Genomic DNA, 13,030 nt, shown 5'->3' with positions numbered 1-13,030 from the left:
CATGGTTTACACAATACATATGCAAACTGCAAAATTGTCGTCACCACTTTGAATACAAGGTGTCTTTGCACTGTTCCAACCAACTTTCATCATCATCGAGTACAAAGAGAGCTTAGTTCTGCTCATAGTCTGCTGTTTGACTGCCAGACCAGTGACAACACCTCTGCCTCATGAGCATAACCCCAAACACAAGACAAATACTGTGTAACCACATCCTCAGACTCAATTAACCGACACAAACAATTGAATGAAATGAATCATGTTTAAACTATTTGAAAATTAAACCGTGAAATTGACAGTGTCAACACTTGTTCATTGTGTACATATTAAAAATACGTTAGTGGGGAACTGTAAAGTTCACTAAGTTACACATTTCAGACTGAATTACATTTGTTTATGTAAATTTCATTTGATAGGGACAATACATATAGGGATTGTCATATGTAAGCATATGCAAGCTCTGCAGCGTATATAGTATTTAAAGCCATAATTTACAGATGTTGGCCCTGGTGGGTCTTATAAGAAAACAAGACAAACAAACAAAAATGACAAAATACCAACAAATAGATTAGAACAGAACAACTTCAACCTCTGGCCCTGATAAAATACATGATATAAATATAATACTTCTACATGTGAAGCTGAAGACCTGGCAGAAAGATTAACTTAACATTAGATTGCAATAATTAAGTTATCAACCTGACATCCAAAAGACTGGAAGTGAATTAAAGTAATAATGGAAAAGCAAACACAAATGGAGTCCAAAGAGTCAAGATGGGAAATGTAGCTTGAATATCTGCTGCCACCTAGTGACAGGAATCTGCTGTGCATCTAAGTAAGGTCTTAGATAAGATGGCAATATAATAATAACAATAATAAGAATAAGAATAAACCCTTACATGTAATGTGACCTGGTGGACTTGAGGGGGCAGCATATCTCTATCCCAAAAAAAAAAAAAAAAAGAACAAGCCGAACAGATTTTCTTTTTGCAGTGTAATTCATGTATGGATGGTATACAAGTGAATAAAAAATATCTAATACTGATCTTTTTTTCTTTTTTTTTTTTTGTCTATACTCTGGTTATGATTTAGGACATTGAACATAATTTTTTTCTTGATGACCCCAATCTAAATGCTGAATCTGCCCCTGACTCTCCACTTCAACAGGAGATTCATTTTTGAACTGATTATTTATTTATTTATTTAAATACTATGTTCAAGAATTTTCATTAAAAAAATCTCACCTGCACTGCTTGGCAATTTACGATAATTCATGCTGTCTTTGCATCTTTATATTTCCTCACAGGCTTTTTACACCTCTTTTTGCCCATACTTTAACTATATCTAATGCCACAGCAATGGCAGTGAAGATAAAGCTGTTTTCATTAGAGAAGCATATTTATAGGTGAGATAAAAAAAAAAAAATTACAGTTTAGTTCCAATATTTTCAGAGGCAGCTGCTCTGCGTTCAGACATTTTGCAACATGTTGCAACAGTATATCAATTTTTGTCAACTGTTATATCCATATTTACCTTCTTATGAAACCGTATGTGGTAAAAGCAACCAAAGAAAATGCAGTGAAACAGTTTCTATTCGTTCCAATGTATCAGATTTTTACCAGTAATTTCTTTAATTAATAGTAATGTGATAATCCTTGAAATTAGTATTTAAAGTCACACGTGCACAGATGCTCGCCCTCATTTAAATATTCAATAAAAGACAAATTATTACAGTTGGTCTTAAAATTATACCTAAATATAAATCCTCTAGTGATGTAACATGGCTTAACAGAGATGTTATATCTGAAGATGTGGCAAAGAGCAGTGTGTATGAAATCCATCAAAAAAAAACAAACATAAGCAAACAATTGTCTCCAAATGCATTTGTTTGCTATTTACAAAACCAGGCTGATTTTAAGACTTTCAATGCACACAAGTCAAACATCCTGTAAAACCAAACTTAGCAAACACCATCTTCTGTAATGTGCAGTGACAGTTCACATCAGATCCTCAGTCTTTCAAGAAGCCTGTCACTTTGGATTTCACTCAAGATGTTTGACGAGCTTCTAACGTACTCAAACGCTGTCTCAAACCCCTGGCTATGCAGAACACTGCTCTCAGTCATCAAACTGTGTCCCAAATGCTCTCTGCAATACTAAAAGGATGTTCAAATGAAAAAACGAGAGGTGCATGAAATACATGATTCATCAAAAGGATTACATTTTCATTTTCGGCAGAAGCATAAACAGAAATGAAAATAGCAACAATGTATAATATGTGATGAAGTATTCTTGCAGTTTGACAGGAAATTGCTGTTCAATTTGACCTGGAGAACACTGAGTCATGGTTACAACAAAAGCAACAAGTTAGTCTATTATTAGGAACCCAGCAGTAGCCTATGAATAACAGCTGGATTTATATATTCAGTCAGACTACAACAGGCTTTGAAAGTACAGTGTTTATGTGAATAATGTTTTACAAGCCTCCTGAGTCCTGCAATGCTGTTATCTTGCAAATCAATGTGGAAGTCAACTTTGCCACGGTTCGTTGGCTGCAGCTCTGCTATATATTTTGGTTGGGTTTCGAATGTGCATTTAGTAGGACGCTGAAAATAAGGTGTTTAAACCCAGGTGGACACAGACATCTGGACTCTGCTAGCCCATTGGAATTATCTTATAACCATGGGACAATTAGGCTATAAAACATACAGATCTGTCTATGATAGTAAATAGGCCCTACAGAGGCTTGTACTGTATGATTGTATTCAACACGGAGATATCAGGATTCTGTTACAGTGAATGGAATTTCAGGCAGCTATTTATTAGCAACCTAAATTATGAGAGTAAATTTTAGAACTCGCCAATGGGAAATTAACAGGTTTAATTTAAATGGATGAAAATGAAACTTTGAACTGTCTTAGAGATATATCTCATTTAAGACATTTTAAATAAAGTCTATTCCTACCCTAATTATTTTCCAGCCAAGGGAAATTGTAGCTCAAAAATACTAACGACTCTGGAAATTAAGACTCAAAAGTGGTCTGCTCATTAGTCTGATACTGTAACGTTTTTTTTTTTTCTTCTAACATTACTGTATGAAAAGCCAGAAGGGACAGAAGCGCATGGAGTTAATACAGTATTTTATTCAGGTTTTCCAAGTCAGACACCTGTTCTTTCACAATCCACAATCCAGCTATAACTAATCATTTCAATAAATGTATATACCTGTGAATTTCATTATGGCCATATATCTATATCTTATTATTCACCTGAAGGAAGAATTACTGATTGATATAATTTGTTTATATTCATGTTTATAAAGCAGAGCCTTATTCAATATGACGTCGCATTATTTTAACTCCAAGTCTAACAGAAGCAGAGGTACCTCGGGCATTACTCTCATTCTGAAGCATACTTGGACTTCAAACAGAATAAGATGGACTTTGAAGGAGGGGCATTCACTTTTTGATCCTTTTCCCTTCCATTGATTACATGAGATGATAAGAACAAAGAAATTTTGCCTGTTGCTCATTTCCTTCGACCTTCCTGACAATTCCCAGCCTCTCGTCTGAAATGTACTGAGAACCTGAACAGCTACATCTGTGGATGCAAATATTCAGTATGCAAACTACAGCATGTTATTATTATTATTATTATTATTATTATTATTATTGTTGTTGTCATTTAGGGACATAGTGAATCATCACACTGCAAAATTACTTTTAGTCATTTCAAAATATGTTGCATTGGACAAATACCATCAGTTTCCATCTTATAAATGAAACTTTTGGAACAATAATAAGCATATGCTTGAATGTTTTTGAAGTGAGTCCATAAATGTTTCATGCCATTCTTCATTAAATCCTCTGCCTTGTAATGAGATGGAGATTTTTTACAGCTACATTTCTTTTGTGCCTTAAAGTGAATGAATTATACTTTGCTATTAAACTTAACTTAAACTTATTGAATTTATATCTGAATATGACTTATAATTCAGTGCATGGGTAAGTTCCATCTATTGCCTTTTGTTTTGGTCAAAATGTAATATTGCAGTTTTTAATTCATTGTTTTCAAACTTCTACTAAAACAATTCATAAATACTTCACATTCCTGGTCTGATATGCAGTGAAAGCCAACCATAGAAAATTCACAGTTAGAAAAAAATTCCTGACATCATGGTTTTGTCCGTTTTTGACAGACTCAAAGTGGGAATGCATTGCACTGTCTGGTGGTTTTTCATGATCAAGCGTTTCCTGTCTGCATGTATCCACCTGGCTTATTACCATTCTGTTCAAGGAAGGGGACCTTTTCCTCACCAAATCCATGGTTAAAACTGTCAGAACACGCACCTCTCAATTCATGCTGATAATTCGTGAAATTCATTGCCCCAATTAAAGCACTGAATTGACTTTATAAAAATCAAAAATATTAAATGACCCCTGCAATTGCTAGTCAATACCGAGCTCTTTAACTAAGCTCATTTGATGTGCTGGATTAAAATGAGTAAGTCCCTGTCAATTACATTCTTAACAGCTATCTTAGCTTTGGTGGCGTTCATGCATGTAGCCTAGTTTCTGTCTATTTCAATTCCTCACACGGAGAAAGAAGCAAAAGCACCATTTTAGGTTATTTCTACTATTGTCACATTTGAGTCATGGTTAATGCATAATAAAACAAAGACTGATATGAAACACAAGTCCAGTGTGTCATTTATCATGACAGAACAGATCAGACGGTGGAGGAATGTTACAGCAGCTGTCAGCCTAGTAAAACACTATTGTCTTATAGAATGTCCTTTAAAGCCTTTATGATGCATTCCAAGGAAATTACATAATAATCTTTCAATAGCGGATCATTGTGGTTATCATATTAAAAAAAGTACCACACTGGATTTAACTAAGCAGATAGGTTCTATTGGATAATTACTGCAGTAGTTAATATGTTTCAGCTGCAACAAGGTCTTTAACCATGTAAGATGCAGAGAGTAATTTCTCATTTCTTAAGATAAGATAAGATAAGATAAGATAAGACTTTATTGATCCCACCATGGAGATATTTGATTGTTTATAGCAGCAATATGCAACACACCAGTGCAAAAGAAAAGAACCTTAAAGTATAAAAATTTAAGTATAAAGTTTAAAGATATCTACATATTTACATAGTGATTGCACATATGCATGATGTAATATGGGGGTGGTAAACAACCATCAGTTTGGTGGAGAGCATAAAGACTGGACTGTGTCAGTGGAAAAAGGTCATGTGGTCTGATGAGTCCAGACTGACCCTGTTACAGAGTGATGGACACTACAGGGTGACCATCAACAATGGACTGGCCACCTGAGTCCAGACCTGAACCTCTTGGAGAATTTTTGGGAGGAGACTTTATGAATTGGTCCACCTATCCCATCATTAACACAAGAGCCTGATGAAAAACTAACAAAAGTCTAGATGGAAATAAATGTCGTGATATTGACAAAATTTACTGAAATGATGCAACAGGGAATTTGCACTGTAATCAAAACTAAAGGCACTCCAAAGAAATATTAGTGTTGGACTCTTTCGGGGTGAGCTGTGTATAATAACTACAAAGATGACTAAAATAATTAAAAGGTTTTATGAGATGCAGTTGATTATTAAAGCCCAGTTGGCATTAGTAGTCAAATATAAATCACAACCCTAGATTTAAAACTAGAAAAGCATTTGTAGGCTGAAGAGAACATACAGTATTCCATTAAGAGCAAAAAATACACACAGACATCTTATCACGTCTCACCAAACAACCGAAAGTCGATAAATGTTGAACTAACAGACTATTGTGGTACGTAGGCTGAAGAAATATCTCATCTCACTACTTTATCACTCTCTGGCAGCAATTATGTGAGGACAAGTCTTACCACAGATAGACATTTGGCAGCAACTGCATACATGTAGCCGATCACATCACAGCAAGTGCACTGACTCAGTGGGTGTTTGAATCTACATTATATTGAACAGGACAAGAGAATACCATACAATCAATGAAGCACCGAAAGAAATGAATACATTGTGACATTGCATAGCTGCTTCCTGTCTACGATGACAACTGGGTTATTTTAATGAATGAATGTGTCTTATATAATCTATGCAAAGTCTGTGTTACCGGTAACACCTGCTTCACTGTCAATATTAGTCAGCTAAGTTTTCATTTAACAGAATGCTGCCAAAGTACATTCAGTGTGCTTTACCCATTACAATAACCAGAAAACTGAGCATGCATAAAGTAGAACAACAGCTTGAAAGTTGCTGTTTGTATTTAGTAGAGAATGGCCGATGAATCAGCTTGACCAATGAATCACTGCTGATAGATTGATAGAATTAAAGTTATTGGCAGCAGAAGTTGGTGCTGATAACGACTGATGTCTAGGCTTCTAAATGTGGAAATAGGGAAAATAATTCTGAAAGGATGAGTTGAGTATAATGTTCAATGATTCACATTTATTAAATTAGGTATTTATTACTTTTACTTCAGTGCAACAGCTATAATATTTCTAATAAAGTGAAAGAAGTTAATTTCAGATATGCGTAATGTGTTTTGTGTGGCACAAATAGGGGTTGCGATGTATAACATTAATTGGTTATATGCTTTAACCTGCTTCAAACTACAATTATTATATTGGCCATTAATATTCACTATTGGTCGACCTCTAGTATTTAGTCTCCAACTTTCCAAATGCACAGCAAAGGAATGTTGGTGCTTTCTATCTTGTAAGGCTTGTAGCTTTATCATTTCCCTTATCATAGATGCGTTACCTTCAGCTAAATAGAGCGAACCCTAATTAGCATAAACAAACACCATGCAACAATTTATTTTCTGCACATTTTTAGCCAATAGCCCGAGGACTTTAAGAGCTGAGAGTCGTTTTAAGTATTTATTGTTTTTATTGTTCTAAAAAAACCTCACAGTTCATGCCATAATTGTCTTTGTTATGCTTGTGCATGGGTAGTTATCAGTGCCTGGAGCCAGACAATATGACTGGCAGCGCTATGTAAGCACAGACTTCTTGTTCATAAATTTTATGATTAATACAGACTGCGTTGTAATCTGGGAAAGCATCCTGGCATGAAGGATGAGGATTATGTAGTTTTCATCTCAGAAACTAATTGAAAAGGCCTGTGATGGCGCTGTTATCACTCATGTCCCTGCTGAGTTATGGCCAGGGTGAGATATGACTGACAGAAAAAAGGGAGACTTAATGAACAGCATGTGACTGTTGAATAGGCAGGTACTAGATTGTAGACCTGGACATGTTTTAATAAAGATATCTCATATTAGTTGGGATCCAGCCTTTCAGATTAAGTGATAATACCTGCAGTCTGTACAAGAACCTTTGTAACGGATGAATGAACGGCCAAATAAAATCTTTGGATATATGAAATATATTTCCAGTTTAGATACTCTAATCTCTGAAACGGATGCAAGAAAAATAACTGTTAGATGAATTATGCTGCATAGAATCTAGGACAGTTTGTAAGTTCTGCCACTAGGGGTCTCTCATTCCAATCCCTCTCAGATGTGTAGTTTGCTAACATTGAGAAGGAGTGTGGGATCATGGGAGTTGTTTTCATCTGCAATGTTGATGAAAATACATTAGATCGACCCAGGAAGAAAGCATGTTTACAGCCAAGCTAACGCGTGAACGTTTTATTTCTAATGAAAAAGCAGCACATCAAACATTAAACAAATTAATTTTTCCCCACAGATGGGCAACCAAATGAAGCTGGCCACTACACTGGATACAGTAATGGATTTTTGATCATTGCAAAGACATAAGTGAACAAAATAAATCATTTACCAAGTGATTTTAAGATATTTTAATGCTGTAATTTTGTACCCTATTCTCTGCTCTATAGTATAATGGAGTTTTAGCTTTTTGGAAGTTCTATATCAGCACAAAACAACACAAATGAGGATTTAACTCAAACAATTGTTTCCTACATTTCTTTTAACTAAACTGTTGTAATTGAAGCAGTAATCCCCCCACCCACCTAAGCCCCTCACAGATTGAACAGTGGCCACCTACCCATTTTCCCACAAGAAAAACAGAAAATAAATGTCTATTTTGTGGAATACAAGCGTCTTTATGAGAAAGCTTACCCCATGGAGTTATCGTGCTATCTGATTGACTCTAAGTGAAATTTAGAGCAATATAGATATGTAAACTAATTTGCAGTATGAGCATGAAAAACACTTCATATCTTTAGAGATGCACTCTGGGATGATTACAAGCTACAGTATTTCTTCATCATAATGTGAGACAGTTTAGGAAAAAGTGTCATCAGACATTTTGGATACAGTGTAAATGGCTTGTGAAGTTGATTGTGCATTACCCACCCACAGGCCTATATCTTCCACTTGTTTCTCGTATCATTGATATTTATACGTTGTAGATACCTGACTTTTACGTAACTGGCATATCAATCACCCATGAACCACCACAGATGAATATATGCTTCAGCAGAGAATAAAATGAGTATGTTGGTTTCATCACCATTTCGCACAGTGACCTGTTATCTTACGCAGAGGTAATATAAAGCAGAATGCTCCCCTAGCTGAACATTCATTGATAGTGTGTGAGCCATAGTGATGGGTTTTATTAAGTTCCACTGAAGACGGAAGAGCATATTTAATTCAATTCCATTTTCTCACTTAGTGTAGATTAGAATAGGTTAGCTCATTTTCTCTTTGTCAGGCACAGAAGCAGGACCTTGTGGGACTATTGTTGGTTAATAATAGGAGAAATAAAGCTTTTGTCATATTCCAAGAACAAGAAAGAAAAGAGAAAGATACCCATGTGTGAGTGTAAACAAGAATTTATAAAAGAAATGCATGTTACATTGTTCTATTGGCAATGTGTCTCACCATTAATACACAATTTATTGGCATCGGAATTACACCAGGAGCATATTTCACACTCTACCAATAACTTCATTAAATAATTTGATGAACACAGCCAGTGATGACTGGTACACAAGCTCAAAAGACACTCTTTATATAGCACAAGTCCATTTATATCTACCAACAAGATGCACAACTTTATCTCGCCTTCAAAGCATGCCACTGGACATCCTGCTGGAAGACATCAAACCAAAGGTCAGGCTGTGGATGAGTACTGCAGTATCTGGAGGCCGGTCAGCGAATAAGAGCATAGAAGAAAAGAGAGCAAAGGCCAGTGTGGCCTTCCATGTCAGTGTAGATAAACTGCCCCCGTCTGCTTAAGATATTTTTTTAACATGTGAACATTTACATAAAAATTCTCCCGCTGAGCATGTATTTGAATGTGTTACTGTTTTGACACTGAATCAGAAACTAATGTTCAGCCGCTTGAGTGGCATAAATTAAGCTTATCATTTTAAAAGGTCTATTAATAACTATGGAGCAGACTATGACTTTCAGAAAAACTGCACTTTTATGTGCAGTAAAATGATCAAAAAATACATAATAAATATGTAAACATTTCATATTATCTTTGTATGCTATTAGAGCAGATTTCCTGAAGCCCATGATTAATTTTGTTACAGCGAAAAACAGCCATATTTGTTAGTTATATATGTTATAACACTTATACTACACAGTTGTATCATAAATCATGCACAACTCATGCGCCTGCTTTATATATATATATATATATATATATATATATATATATATATATATATATATATATATTTTTTTTTTTTTTTTTTTTTTTTTTTCAGTATAATTTTATGTGATGTTTCTATACAGTCTTTTTGCACTTTAAATGTTTGCTGCGAAACAGAAACAGAGCTGCTAAACTGATTTTCTTTGTTCATGTAACAGTGACAATGAAATTCTATTCTATTCTATTCTATTCTATTCTATTCTATTCTATTCTATTCTATTCTATTCTATTCATTTGTACATTTGTGCCCTCAGCCTTTCGATGTTTTGATTAAACATCTCCTTAAAGGTCCAGTGTGAAAGGAAGGGATTTGGTTGAATGTAATTGCAGAAATGCAGTTTTATCTTCATAATTATATGTTCATTAGTGTATAATCTAATAACAATGAGAATCATTGCATTGTAGTTTGCTTAGAATGAGCCATTTATCCATGTACAGGGGGAGCAGGTCTCTTCTGACAGCATTATGCTGCATTGCTGTGTTTCTACAGTAGCTCCAAACTGAATTCCTCTTTCATCATGTAATCGTGGGTGGTATCCAACATTAAGGTGGATGACTGTCACCTTTTATGTTTGACCATGGACCAGAGTTAATAATGCCATTGTTAAAAATCCAGGAACAGACAAAACAACAGAGGGAATACACAAAGAACATTTTTTTTCCAGCCAACATAGGGTGGTGGTGGGTGGTAGAGTTCATAGTCAGTTACATCATTACTGGTAGATGTCATTAAACAAAACCTTTAATATGCAGAACGCACATTTATAATTTTTCATGCATTTTGGAGTTGAATTTAAGAACATCTTAGCATGTATTCTGGAACTTGCATACAAAATATGTGTATGTACAGTATATAGCAATGAAAATAAGATTTATTAGTTAGACTTTTAAAATATGCTATTACTCGTATCTTCTTTACAGAACAATAATGTCTAGACAACAGGGGATTATGATCCAAATATGTGTGCACACTTTTAAAATGCTTAATTAAAGTATTCTCAGTCAAACACTGGAGCATTATCCATGTTGTTATTCCTGAGGGGGCTGAATATTTATTTTTCTGGCATGACAAACATTATGAGGCCAACATACCAGGACGGTACATGTTGCTAATGAAGTATTTTGATAATTAGGGTCACTGTGTAAACACAAGGCATCATTCTCCACTGTTTATGGGTTGAATAATACAGGGCACACATTAGTTAATGAAACCAATTGCATTTCTAGACCCACTAGATCTCATTTCTAATGTGGTGTTTTTTAAGTTTGTAATAACGTACTATCTGGTTTGTTGCAGTGTGAGTGGATAAAGGAAGATGGTGTTACTACTTCTGAAATGTCTAACTGATGCTGGGTCACTGATCCAGTTTTGTTTCACACTGGCTTTGGATTGTTACAGATCAGATAGAGCCTCACTCCTTTGTACAGTGAACTTTTTCTTACATAGTCATCACTATGAGCCCACTCACCTGTGGAAACTACCTACAGTGTACAGAATGAAACAGCAACACCGCTTTACCTTTCATCCACAATTTTGAAAGAAAATGGTAAAGGCTGACTGTGTTTGCTGGCTCACCCAGTACAGTTTACTGCTCTTACTTTAGAGTGTCTCCTTTTTTTGCCTTACACCTGCCTCCGTGCAGGACATATCAGGGCAGATGACACATAGAGGTGCTGCACTTTGCCTTTGGGATAACAACAGTAGAACATTATTTGGCTGAAAACTGCATGGCTCCAAGAATATGAACCTTTTGGCTTGTCTATTCAGACAAATGAAATCAGACAGGTTGTTGTGTTTTCTTTTAAACCATAAAAACCCAAACAGCCACCGAGGACCACAACCATCTACTGATTTAAAATGTTTAATAACTTCTGATCCACTAATCCTATCAATACATGTAAATAATTGGTGTAAAATGCAGTTTGTCATCTTTTCATGGTCATCAGATATGACTCATTTGGACATTCAGAGGCTCTGTAGTGAACGTAGAAACACCATCATCTTTTACAACATTGATTCACTAATAAAAGCCATGGAGCTGGATCAATGACAGTGGATGGACACACTTGGTTTAAGTTCAGCTAACAAGGCCGCCGCTACAGTTATACACTATACACCACGTGCACAGGGCATCAGACATCTGGGGGGGGGGGCACCAAAATACCTTGATGAAAAAATAAATAAATAAATCAAAGCCATGGTAATTATAATCTTCTTTTTTTTTTTTTTTTTTTTTTTTTTTTTTTCTGTTTTTGATATAATAATCCTCAACTTTAAATTGAGCTTTTATGAACATCTACATGATCAGTGAATTAAATATAGGAAAATACTTGATGTTCACTGAAAAAACACAAAATACAGAGGAGTATGTCATAATAAATTGTGATAAATCACTTATGAAAAGTTCAACTTAGAGAACAAAATATTTTGGAACGACACAAAACTAACAGTGGGTTTTTATGGGTTTATATGGAATGCTTCAAGCCCTGCCCCCAATAGTTGGAATCTTTTTTTTTTTTAATTAATATATTACAGTCAATTGTAAAAGATTTTTTTCTCCTTTCAAGTATTGTCAACATTTACACATATGTTAATTTATTTAAGAGGTAATTTTTCAAGTTAAGAGAGGTGCGGTTTTGTGTTAAAAGTGGAAAAATACATAAATAGAAAGACACCCAAGTCAACTGTTTCTCACCACGGTTTGTTCAGAGTTGCTGAGGATGTCTCTGCACCTTCAACATCACCTCTTTTAATACCTTTTCACCTCACTCTCGCAAATCAGGGCAAATTGTGCTGATGCTGCATTCATTTTGGTGTTGGTGATGTGCATCAGGTGCAAGGACAGATGCAGTCCATTGAGCTGCAAAACTAGATGTTTCTTTACAGTCTTTACCACAAACCATGACTTTCTTGGCTCGTAAAATGATGTATTCAGTTGGGAAACATATGTGTAAATGGCAGCGGAAGTCAAACAGGATCTAAAAATGATTTGCCTCTTACCATTGACTGATGTTCAACAACAATAAACCCTTTGTTAAAAACCAATTACAGGCGTTACACCTGTCAAGCTCTGACACTCTACATGTGACTCTATAGCATTTTCAATGTAATCATTCAGATATTCCAAAGGAAACAATCAGAAATTTCTGCACCAACAGTTTTGAACCAGCAGAGATTTACATAGAAAAGATGAGAAAAAATACCTTCACAATATAGTATTGATTTGACCATATAATTCTGTAAAGTAAAACACTAACTTGAGCTCATTTACTGCACAGTTATCAACCAAAAAGAAAGGTAAATAAGTTATTTATGTTAGTTCATTATTTGAGGCTGAATAAATATTGTAC

Source organism: Sphaeramia orbicularis, chromosome 13 (genome assembly GCF_902148855.1).
Source record: "Sphaeramia orbicularis chromosome 13, fSphaOr1.1, whole genome shotgun sequence".
Lineage (NCBI taxonomy): Eukaryota > Metazoa > Chordata > Actinopteri > Kurtiformes > Apogonidae > Sphaeramia > Sphaeramia orbicularis.
This window is presented reverse-complemented; position numbering follows the sequence as displayed.